Source organism: Molossus molossus, unplaced genomic scaffold (assembly GCF_014108415.1).
Source record: "Molossus molossus isolate mMolMol1 unplaced genomic scaffold, mMolMol1.p scaffold_m16_p_8, whole genome shotgun sequence".
In the NCBI taxonomy this organism is placed as follows: Eukaryota; Metazoa; Chordata; class Mammalia; order Chiroptera; family Molossidae; genus Molossus; species Molossus molossus.
The window spans coordinates 18,666,472-18,678,964 of NW_023425402.1; positions in this window are offsets into that span (position 1 = coordinate 18,666,472).

Consider the following 12,493-nt stretch of genomic DNA (forward strand, 5'->3'; position numbering starts at 1 on the left):
TGATTTATTTATGTTGTTTGAGTATTTTGGTCCCTTTCCCAAATTCTAATATTCAATAATGTCTTCTGAATGCAAAATAGTTGAAAACCACTTGAAAATTTGACAATATGCAAAATACAGAATTTTCATTGCTTAAGTTAACAGGGCAGACTGTAAGGAAAGAGTTCTGGACATAAAATTTTTCCTTGTAATGGAAGAATGGTGATCTTCTCTTTAGAATTAATTTTTAAATGCAAGAGCTCTTTAGGAATCTGAGATAGTTATGATATGGAAATCTAAGTGGCGTGTATGTAAGGAAGGACAAAGGATCAAATTTGGAGTAAAATTATTAGTATAATTATTTTCTTAATCATCTCAGTGATTTAGTTGATAGATTACATTAAGAACATAAGCATTTAGACAATAGATCTACATTTAAATTGAAATTGCATGACTTTTTTTTTTATCCACTCCATATTCAGAATTATTATTACCTTTAGATTCAAGTTTAGATTTGTGAAGCTAATGTTCTACACTTTCTTATTTTATACTCATTTTGTACAAATGGCAAACAAGTGATTCCCTGATCCTATCATAAGGGTTCAACCATATCGATTAGAGTTGATAATGATATAAGAAATAGGCATCAAGCTTCTCTCTCTCTCCCTCTCCCACTCTATCTGAAGATAAATAGAAAAAAACATATACTCAGGTGAGGATTAAAAAAAAAAAAAAAAGAAAGAAAGAAATAGGTCTCAAGGCACCATATTTAAATTTATATCAACAGTTTTGCTGAAATTTAAACGTAGTTGGGAGGCCTGTTTCACCTGGCAGCCCTATCTCTGACATCATCTACGGCTGCAAGCCCTTCTCCCTCCAGCTCCCAGTGGCTCTCGCTCTTTCTCTTCAACTTGACTCTAGTCACACTGTCCCCTTCCTCCAAATACACCCCATTTCAGATCTTGGACTTCTTCTCAGGTGTCAACAGGAGTTGAGAGGGTTAGAGGTGGGAAAGGTAACTTTGACACTCCCCTTCCGAAATCATGATTTATATCACCCACCTGAACTATCATAAGTAACCACACTATCACAATATTGGTTCATCTAATTCATCCAAAAGTTATTGATTGAGTACCTTCTATGACTCAGGCATTGTTATGACTCTGAGGACATAGTGTTGACAAATACCGATAACATTCTGCCTCAAGAAAGCTACCTTCCAGCAGGGACTCAGTGTGTAAGAAGTGTGTTGAATTGGGTAAGTATTGTAGTGAAAAATTAAGATATGACTGGGGTTGGGATTGGGAAGTAATCATGAAAACCTCACAGAAAATATAATATTTGAGTAGAGACCTGCAGGACTGGATGTAGCTAGACATGCAATACCCCGGGAAGGACCATTTCAGGCAGAGGGAACAGCGGTGCAAAGGCCCTGAGGCAACCATATCCGAGGAGCAGCATGAGTGAGGCGGTGAGCAAGTGGACAGAGAAGGGGTAGGCGGCAGGCCCTAGAGTGATCTTTACATCATTTTAATTATTTAGGATTTATTTTATTTTTATTTTTTTTAGTAAGATAGAGAATTTTTGGAGATTTCTGAAAAAAGAGTTGTGATCTGATTTATAGTTCAAAAAGGACCGCTCTAATGGCGTCTTGGGAAAGACTGTAGAAAGACAACAGCAAACTCAGTTGGGGTCTGTACTCACCCAGGCAGAGGTCAGTGGTATAGCCCAGAGTGGTGATGGTTGGCAGGGGAAACACTGAAAATGGGATATATTTTTAAAGCAGAGACAAAAGGAATTCCTAGATGTGAAATTCCTGGTCGGTGTGAAAAAGAGAAGATTCAGGGAGAACTCCAGGATTATATGTAAGTACAAAGAACACATGCTATACAAGCAAAGCTACGGGCAATCCCATGTCCCCCTACTGAACTGACTCTAAGTCTTTCAGTTGAAAAAGAAAATATATTCATATTTATCCACAACCATAATACTTTTGGGAGATTGAGGACAATTTTCATCAAAAGTTCTTTAAAAACAATGGACTAGATGTCATCAATTTTTTTTTTCCAGAAAATATTGGGATTATTTTCTAGACATAGAAAGTCATCAGTGTGAAGGGCCTGCTTTCTGCTTCAAGTTCCCTTTTCCTGAATCTGGAGAAAACTGGAAAGTTAAGGAAAATAGATGTAAGTCCACATAAAATTCTCACAGTCTTTTTTTTTTAAATTCCCTCTGTGACCTGCCTCCCTTGGCTCTTGGCCATTTGAAGCTAGTATTATCTCATTACTGATTTAAACTACATCACTGAAATGTTTTATAGTTTATTGTATACTCTTTGTGCAAAATGTATTTTTTTCTCGCCTTTGACCAAGACATACAAAGCTTTCCATATACAAGCGCATTTGTTTGAAAGTTTTGCTGACTACCCACTACATGCATTTTCTTGAAGGGATTTTAAAAGACTATATCTGACTTCTGGATATGAGAATTGATTTAATATGAAAATATAAATATCAGAAAATGCAAAATTGGTACAGGTAAATTGATGAATTATGATTAATAATAATCATTAAATTTTATAAAAAGCATTTACTATGTGTCAGTGACTATTTCCATTTTTTAAAATGTTTTCATTGATTTTAGCATAAGAGGAAGGGGGTGGGAGAGAGAAAAAACTCAGTGTGAGAGAGAAACATTGATCGGTTACTTCCCATATGAACCCCAACCTGGGATCAAACCCACAACCTGAGTATGTGCCGTGACTGGGAATCAAACTGTGAACTTTCAGTACATGGGATGACACTCCAACCAACTGAGCCATGCTGGCTAGGACTATTTCAGTTTTAAAAAAATAATTTCACCCTGGCTGGTTTGGCTTAGCGGTTAGAGCATCGACCTGCGGTCCAGAGAGTCCCGGGTTCGGTTCCCACTAAGGGCACGTACCTCGGTTGCAGTTTGTCCCTGGCCTTGTTTGGGTCAGGGCCATGTGGGAGACAGCCATTCAATGTGTCCCTTTCAAGTCCATGTTTCTCTCTTTCTCTCTCCCACTCTATCTGAACAAAAAATAGAAAAATGTCCTTGGGTGAGGATAAAAAAATAATAATTTCTTATTTTTCAATTACAGTTGACATATAATATTATATTAGTTTCAGATATACACCCCAGTGGTTAGACATTATATAACTTACTAAGTGATCATCCCAATAAATCTTATACCCATCTGACATGATACATAATTATTAGAATATTATTGACTATATTTCCTATACTGTATTTTATATTCCCATTACTATTCTGTTACTAACAATCTGTACTTTTAATCCCTTCACATTTTTCATCCAACCTCCCAAATCCTCCCATCAAATCCTGGCAACCATCAAAATGTTCTATGTATCTATGAGTCTGTTTCTGTTTTGTTTGTTCACTTATTTTGTTTTCTTTTTTTAGATTCAGTTGTTGATAGATATGTATTTATTGCCATATTATTGTTCATATTTTTTTTTTTTTATCTCTTCTTCTTGAACACCCTCTAACATTTTATGTAATACTGATTTGGTGGTGATGAACTCCTTTAGCTTTTTCTTGTCTGAGAAGCTCTTTATATGTCCTTCAATTCTAAATGACAGCTTTACTGGGTAGCATAATCTTGGTTGTAGGTCTTTGGTTTTCATCACTTTGAATATTTCCTGCTACTCCCTTCTGACCTGCAAAGTTTATGTTGAGGAATCATCTGACAGCCTTATGGGAGCTCCCTTGTAGGTAACTAACTGTTTTTCTCTTATTTCTTTTAAGATTCTATCTTTGTCTTTAACCTTTGGCATTTTAATTATGTTGTGCCTTGGTATGGGCATCTTTGGGTTCATCTTATTTGGGATTCTCTGTGCTTCCTGAACTTGTATGTCTGTTTCCTTCAACAGGTTAGGAAAATATTTCATCACTGTTTTTTAAAATAAGTTTTTAATTTCTTGCTCTCTTTTTTCTCCTTTCAGCGACCCCATCATGGGAGTGTTGATATACTTGAAGTTGTCCCAGAGGTTCCTTACACTATTCTAATTTTTTTGGATTATTTTTTCTTTTTTGCTGTTCTGATTGGGTGTCTTTTGTGTCCTTATTTTTCAAATCATTGTATTCTACTGTTGGTTCCCTGTAAATTATTCTTTATTTCAGTTAGTATATCCTTTGTTTTTGACTGGTTCTTTTTTATGATTTTCATGACTCCTTTATATAGTTGAAGTTCTCGCTATGTTTATGTACTTTTCCCCTAAGTTCATTGAGCGTCCTTATAATCAGTGTTTTGAACTCTGCATTTAGTACATTGCTTGTTTCCATTTTGTTTAGTTCTTTTTTTCTGGAGTTTTGTTTCATTTGGGACATGTTTCTTTGTCTCCTCATTTTGACGGCCTCCCTGTGTTTGTTTATATGTATTAGGTAGAGCTGCTATGTCTCTCAGGCTTGGTAGAGTGGCTTATGTAGTAGGTGTCCTATAGGGTTCAGTGGCACAGTCTCCCCATTCACTGAAGCTGGGCACTCCAGGTACACCCCTGCACCTCTGCCCCATGTGGGCTCTGTATACCCTCATATTATAGTCAAGTCTTGATTGCTATTGGCACTTCACTGGAAGGGATTTACCCTTAGGCCACTGGCTGCAAGGACTGGCTGTGACTACTACCCACTGTGTAGGATCAGCTGTGCAGGGGTCCACCCCACAGAACAGGGCTTAGTTCAACTGGGATCTGGTGCCTGCTGAGTCCACCCCTTGAGTGTGTCACTTGTGGAGGTGGTTGGATGGAGCTGTGATGTGTCTGAAGCTGTCTACTGGAAGTGCTGACTCTGGGGCCTCCCAGAGGTGCAGACCAAGGTTAGCCACCTGTGTTCTGCCTGGGGCCACCTGACATGAGCTACAAAGTTACCTGAAGATGGCTGCTACTTGTGCTGGGCTTAGGGATGCCCAGGAGAGGCCAAGCTCCAAATCAAGGCTAGCTGCTCTAGTGCCAGGCCTGGGGCCACAGAACACACTGGGGCCAGCTGCTGCTTGTTTGAGAGATTTTAGGAAAGTCTGAAGCATGAGCCAAGACAGGTCATTGCTATGGAAAAGGCACTGGAAACAGCTTGGGTGGGCCAGAGTTTGGTGGGGGTGGGACCTCAGGGAGTCACCAGGGCAAGGTGACAATAATAACCAGGGTGATGGAGACTCAGATATGGTTCCTGTCTGCCAGCTCTGTGGGGGAAGGGCTCAGACAAGGAGCAATAGCCTCTGCCAGCACTTCTGTCTGGGAGAAAGCTGCCCCCTAGCTTTAGCCCTGATGACAGACAATTCACTTTCCCCCCATATGTCCCTGCTGCATTCTGAGCTCCTGCCCCAGTGCAGGAAGTCAGAGGGAGGGAGTCAGAGTAAGTCCGTGTGTGGGTCCTTTAAGAGGAACTACCTCTGTCTCGCTCAGCCACAATCCTCACTGTTTTTTACAGCCAGAAGTTATGAGGACTTCTCTTCCCAGCACTGGAACCCTGGGCTGAAGGGCCTGGTGTGGGTCTTGGACCCCTCGCTCCTCAGTGGGGACCTCTGCAGCTGAGATATCCCTCTCGATTTTTATCTGCCACACATGGGTGTGGGCCAGCCAGTTCACATCTCTGCACCTTCTACCAGTCCCTATGTGGCTCATTTTTTATATCCATAGTTGCAAGACTTCCATTCAGCTTGATTTCAGGCATTTCTGAATGATGGTTGTTCTGTAGTTTAGTTGTATGTTTGATGTGGCTGTGGGAGGATGCGATACCGCGTTTACCTTCCCGACCATCTTGAACAAAAGCCCACTATTTTGATATAATCCTCAGCAACCCTCTGAGGTCAATGCCTTATTTTCTTCATTTAACATATGAAGGGACTAAAGCACAGAAAGGTTAAGCCCAAGGATGCAAATAGGTAAGAGTTTCTGGAGCCAGAATGGAAACCCAGGAAGTACTATTCTTGAATCGTGTTTTTGACGGCACTTCTGCATCTGAATGATAGGAAAGACAGGTACTGCAACTTGTCAAAAGGCTCTGAATGATATGCAAGACAGGCACTGCAACTTGTCAAAAAGAAGGAGTCACAACAGACCCTGGAATGTTTTGTTATATCTCTGTGTTGAAGTTGGGATTTGAGTCATCACTGTGAGATGAGTAGTCATCAATGACTGGTTTCTTAAAATCTGAAATTTCAGGCACCTTCTGATAAGGTAACAGTTTTAATGATATCCTAATGTTTTAGATTCTGTAATTCTATGTTTTTTTTTCCTTCAGAGTAGGAAGCGATTTTTCCTTTGTTGTTCACATGCCAAAGACATAATGTAAATTTTTTCTTAGTGGAATATCTCATATATCTGTTTATTCACATAATGTTCTGGGCATATTAAGTATTCCCTTCCATAGCATTCAAAATACAGTCGATTTTATTCTTTTAATTTTTAGCCAAATAAAAATAAAGCATAGCAAGGCATAGAGAGTTATACATTCTGGATGATGATGGATAATTAATGGATCTCACTGTGTCTAAATGTTTACTATAAAACACATCAGTTGCATACTACAAATATTATTTTCTTAATTTTTTTCTTAAAGGGATTTAATAAAAATTGGAGCATATCTTAAAACAATGTTTTCTATCCTAAAGTTTTCTGTTGAGGATAATAAATCAAAAGCACCTGGAATGCTGGCTTGTCTGTAAACATAGAAAATTATAGCTTTTCATTTACATTTTCCAACTTAATTTATGTTTCTACTGTAGTAATAAAACGGCTTGGTTGGTTACGCTAATAGGTTTATAATATATTTGACCCCATTCAATACTAAAGTAAGACCATTTACTCGCTCATTATCATGTTATGGTGGCTTTGTTATTATTTCTTGAAACTTTTCTGTTAAGATCTCATCATGTGTACACAATATTTTTTTTTCTTTCCATTTTTTGTACAGATAGAGTGGGAGGGAGAGAGAGGAAGAGAGAGAGTGAGAAACATCGACGTGAAGGGACACATTGAGTGGCTGCCACCCGCACAACCAACCAGGGCCAGGGACAAACTGCAACTGAAGTACGTGCCCTTAGCGGGAACCAAACCCGGGTCTCTCCGGACCGCAGGCCGACGCTCTAACTGCTGAGCCAAACTGGCCAGGGCGTACACAATATTTTAATCTTCCTATTTTATATGCAGCTGGGAGGGAAAACATTTGGGTAGGACGAAAACATAAGCCTAAACTGTTTCTAATTTGCAAACAACCTCTATCTGTAACCATCTTTTATTCCTTCTTTCTTAACAGGTGAGAGGAAGTGCTCCACCAACTTCTCCTCTGCTCTGGATCCCCAACACTAGTCAGCCATCGATTAGGCTGAACGAGTGAATGTATGGATGCATGTATGAATGAATACATTCCTTACTGCTCTTGACACTGGAGACTAATTTGGGACTCTGTCTAACTTTGGCTAAGGACCCAAATACTGAAAACCAACCAACTGATGTCAGGAATTCCCACCATCAAAGCAAAGGTGCAACATGACTTAGGCTTATTTATAAAGGAAGTGGCTTAAAACCATGTTTGAAAGCTTTTGGGGGGAGAATATGAAGCAGGGTGGTTGAGAGATCAGAGCAGTAAGGCATTCGTATAACCCTGGAGTCATCCTAAAGAGGCTTTGTCTAAGGGGGCTGCCTGGTGGGCAATGGGGGACCGTCAGAGTGACTGCAGAGAAGGGCTGCCAAGAATCAAGGTCTGAAGGGCAGCTATAAATGCTCCCTTGGAGAGTACTCCGAGCCTTTCGGGTCCTTGCCTGTGAGAGAACACCTGCAGTGGGGTGGGAGATGGTTCTGAAAGGGTGTCACACACTGATTTGAGACATTATACAGTGGTCTAAGCTCAGGCTTTAGTTAGTGCCCCATTCCACATGGCTCTAAGAACCAATCCCCACCCCTTCTCTCCAGGTGCCATAAGACCCCATTAAATCAATTCTTTGTGTTTTCCACAGAATTTTAGGCCCAAACACTTTTAAGCTGCAAATAGTTTTCTAGGGCCAAATGAGTTTTCTACATTTTGCAGACATATTTGCCTCTTGGAGCTGCACAAGGCAAATTGACATATTAAAAGCCCTCAGAATTCCTGTAGAAAATGAGTTATCTACTTGGTATGTGACCACAGAAAGCCTTAGACTAATACCTTTAGTAATATCCCATTCTATTCAGTGGCATTTTCTTCTGCTTGCAGACTGTCTTTAATTTAAAAAAATTTTATTTAAAAATAATTTTTTTTTCCTTTCTTGATTTTAGAAAGAGAGGAAGTGAGAGGGAGAGAGAGATGGAAACATGAATGAGAGAGAACATTGATTGGTCGCCTCCTACATGCCCCTCACTGGGGATCCGGCCCACAACCTGGGCATGTGCCCTGACTGGGAATCAAACTGGTGACCTCTTGGTGCATGGGTCGATGCTCAACCACTGAGCCACACCAGCTGGACTAGGTTTTTGGTTCTTTTTTAATCCTCACCTGAGGATATTTTTATATTTATCTTCAGACACAGTGGGAGGGAGAGAGAGAGAGGAAGAGATACATCGATGTGAGAGAGACACATTGACTGGTTACCACCCGCACAACCCCGACTGGGGCCAGGGACAAACTGCCACTGAGGTATGTGCCCTGGGCCAGAATCAAACCCGGGACTCTTTGTTCCGCAGGCCGATGCTCTAACCACTAAGCAAAACAAGCCAGGGCTGCATGAATGATGTTCAACCAACTGAGCCACACCAGCCAGGGACAGACTGTCTTTTAAATCTTTCGTCACCTCTCCACTGCCAAACAAACACCAAAATTAACTAATTCACTATTATGAACTCCCCATACTTGTTAACCTTATATGAGATCCTCCTAGTAGAACTTTGTGGTAAGTCTTTCCAGGTTTGGGCTCTTCTTCTAACTTTGTGCTATACACTATCTCCTGAATTTTAATTTATGTTGTTTTCATCAAAGCAGCTTTGCATAGAAGGGCAAAGAACCAGAAGAAAAGAAAACTGAGGAGAGAGAGAAGGGAAGGTGCTAAGACCTGATTTTCTTCATACAATACCTCTTACTGTTGTCCAGGTTGAACCTCTCATTTGTATGGCCACCTCTTACAGCAATTCTAGCTTGTACCACTTAATTATCTTTTTGTATGTCTGGTGAGATTATAAACTCAGTGATAGTCAAAGCACTATGTTTTAACCATGTTTGTAAACTGGTGGCAAGATGCTAATTATAATTATGGTACTTTTGTTGACCATGTTCTTTGCATATATAAAACTTTATCTTTCACCAAGCTCATAAAGCATGTATTTTCCTGATTTTGCCAATGAGTAAACAGATGTTCTAAGAGATGAAGTGGCTTGTCCATGTTCATGAGTTAGTAAATAGACTCTAAACACAAACTCAGGCCTCTGGACTGGAAATACAGCTCTTCCTGGAACATGACAGCCAAATGCAGAGTTCTCAGTGAAGACCTTTCGTTAAATACATTTAGAAAAGATATTACAGTCCTTTAAAAATGCATATGTCCAATAATAAGTTTGAAAATGCAATTTAAATAAAAGTTGTCCATTTCAAAATTTAATACCAAAATTAGGTTCAGCTGTGTTACTAATCTATAACTGGAACAATTTCTGAAATTGTTCTTTATGGCCATAAAGGGTTCAAATAATTACTAGATATAGTTAACTACTATGGTCATAGCTGATTTAGTGTTGAAAAGTGATCTATATTTTCCTGATGTGGTGATTGAATATTTAAGCATTTAAAAAAATATAAACACTCTTTTTTTTTTCTTATAGACTATTATAGGAATTATATGCTATTTTAATTTAAATGCAAGTTAGTAGTTCTATGGATCTGATCATGAGCTGATCTTTATCATATGTAATATTTATATGCTTTAAATATTTGACATTAAAATATATACACCTAAAAAACTTACATTTAAATTGAGTTGAAATTAAATGCAGTTTAATATATATATTTGGACTTTTATCACTGGAGTATAACATACACTATATAGAAGCATATAATTTGCTCAGTTGTTCCTCAAATGATCCATGATTTAGATTTCTTCCCAATTCAGCTGTTAGAACCCCTACCTGAATTTACTGTGAAGAATCTTCTACATGAGATAACTTAATGATATTACACTTACTCTCCAGATCTAATTTAGCTTTTCTAGAGATAGCGAAAATAAGAGTCAAGCAGTTATCTGTGCAATTTTACTTAGCCATCATGCTTGGCTTATTTCTGTGTCACCGTGATAGCAAAATTGACAAAAATTGAGCATTTCAACTGGCTGCAAAGGGTTCAAATGAATATATACATTAAGATCAAACATGCTGTTTAAAATTCTTCTTTTTTAAAAATATATAAATGTGATAATGTCAAAGATAAAAAGCTGCTGGAGGGAAGGAATGAGATTTCTACTTTCCCCTCTTTGACATAGTTCAGTTTACAATCCATTATTATTCATAGAGTGCATTAAAATTACATCCACACTTGAGTATTCAGACTTGTGTTTTAAATTTTTTTTTCTTTATTGGTTTTAGAGAGTGAGGAAGGGAGGGGGAGAGAGAGATAGAAACATTGATGAGAGAGAACATCAACTGGCCGCCTTCTGCATGCCCCTCACTGGGGATTTGGCCCACAACCTGGACATGTGCCCTGACCGAGAATCGAACCAGCGACCTTTGGTGCATGGGTCAACGCTCAGCCTCTGAGCCACACCAGCTGGGTCAGACTTTTGCTTTTAAAGATGACACTGGGTCTCAAAGTAGCTCATTAATCGTTACTGCAAATGAACCAAAGGGCATTATCAGTTTTAGTCTGACAGAATTTGTCATACAGCATTAATCTCCTGAGGCTGAAAAACTTGAAAAATTGCTTTGTATGTAGAAAGAAATTAGATAAGTAGAAGAAAAGAATTTATTCAAATTTTATTTAAAGAACATGAAATTCAAAGGATCTATAAATTGTCCTGTTTTTCTTTGATGAAAGACTAATGTTTTTACATCTGGGAATATTTGCCACATAAGAATTCTTATGCATGGCTCATGCATTGTCATATTTATTTATAAATATTTTTATTGTGTTTTAGAGAGAGAGGAAGTAAGAGGGAGACAGAGAAACATCAATGTGAACATCGATCGGCTTCCTCCTGGACGCCCCCTACCAGCGATCCAACCCGAAACCCACGCATGCGCCCTGACTGGGAATGGAACTGGCAACCCTTTGGTGCATGGAATGATGCCCAGTCAACTGAGCCACACCAGCCAGGGTATGTTGTTACATTTAAATCTCATAATAATCCTGTGAGGAAGACACTATTATTAACCATATGTACAAATGAGGATATTGTAACTCAAAGAAGTGAAACAATGTATTCAATGTTGCAAAACTAAAACGTGGCTGACATGGGCCACACTCAGGTTTGTCTTCTACAGAGCCTGTGCTTTTTACCTGTTATATCCAGAGAATAACAGATAATACTACATGAAAACCACCAAATACAGAGGTTGAGCCACAAAAGATTTTCAATAAGTAAATGTAGTTCTTCTCATTTTACCTCCTATGCAGGCCTTAAGAATTTCTTAAGTTTATAATAAATATTCAATAGAAAGTTTTTTTTTATGTATTTTCAATAAGATGAGGAACAGGAAATATGTACATGGAGTGACACTTAGATCTCTATGATTTTAACCCTCTTTTCCATCATGCTTCGGAAATAGGTCCCCCATATTGACCTTGTCTTACACATATAACTGGTAATAAAACATATTTAATTCCTTAACTCACAGTAAAGTCATCTCCAAAGAAAGCCGTTCCTGGACGAATGGGAAATAAATACGGAGTACAATATGGAAGCTGGCTACAGAATATTTTTTCTGTTCATCCAAAATAACAAAAACAACAACAACAACAACAAAACAAAAACCAAATACTGTGGCCATAAATATATTATTGTGTTCATTTATTAGAACTTACATTTATTTTCAAAAAATGTTTTAGAATGGCTTATGTCAAAGGCGTGTGTGTATTTGTATATTCTTTATACAGTACCATTATTAAAATATAAATAGAAAACAAAGTCATAAAGAATTAAGACAGGTCTAGGCCTCTTAGCATGAGGGTGATAGGGAAACAAATGTTGCCTATTCCCATGGCAATCTTGATAGAGATCTTTGTGTTGGCTCGTTTTGCTTATGCATTTCCTCTTATTTTCGCATTAGTCCTGTGCAAGCCTAGGCAGAGATAAGAGAACAGAAACATGGAAACAGAATTACTCTCTTTGAAGCGGTTGGGTCCATACAAAGGCAGTGTGTTTCCCACCTTCTTACGCTGAGACAGAGTTTGTATGCACCTTGTATCTCATAAATCAAAGAAGACAGTGCTATAGTTTTGAACATGAAAATAAGAATGAAAAAGAACAGAAAATAAGCACAATTTAAAACACAGAAAAACCCAAACCAACAAATTATAATTTTGA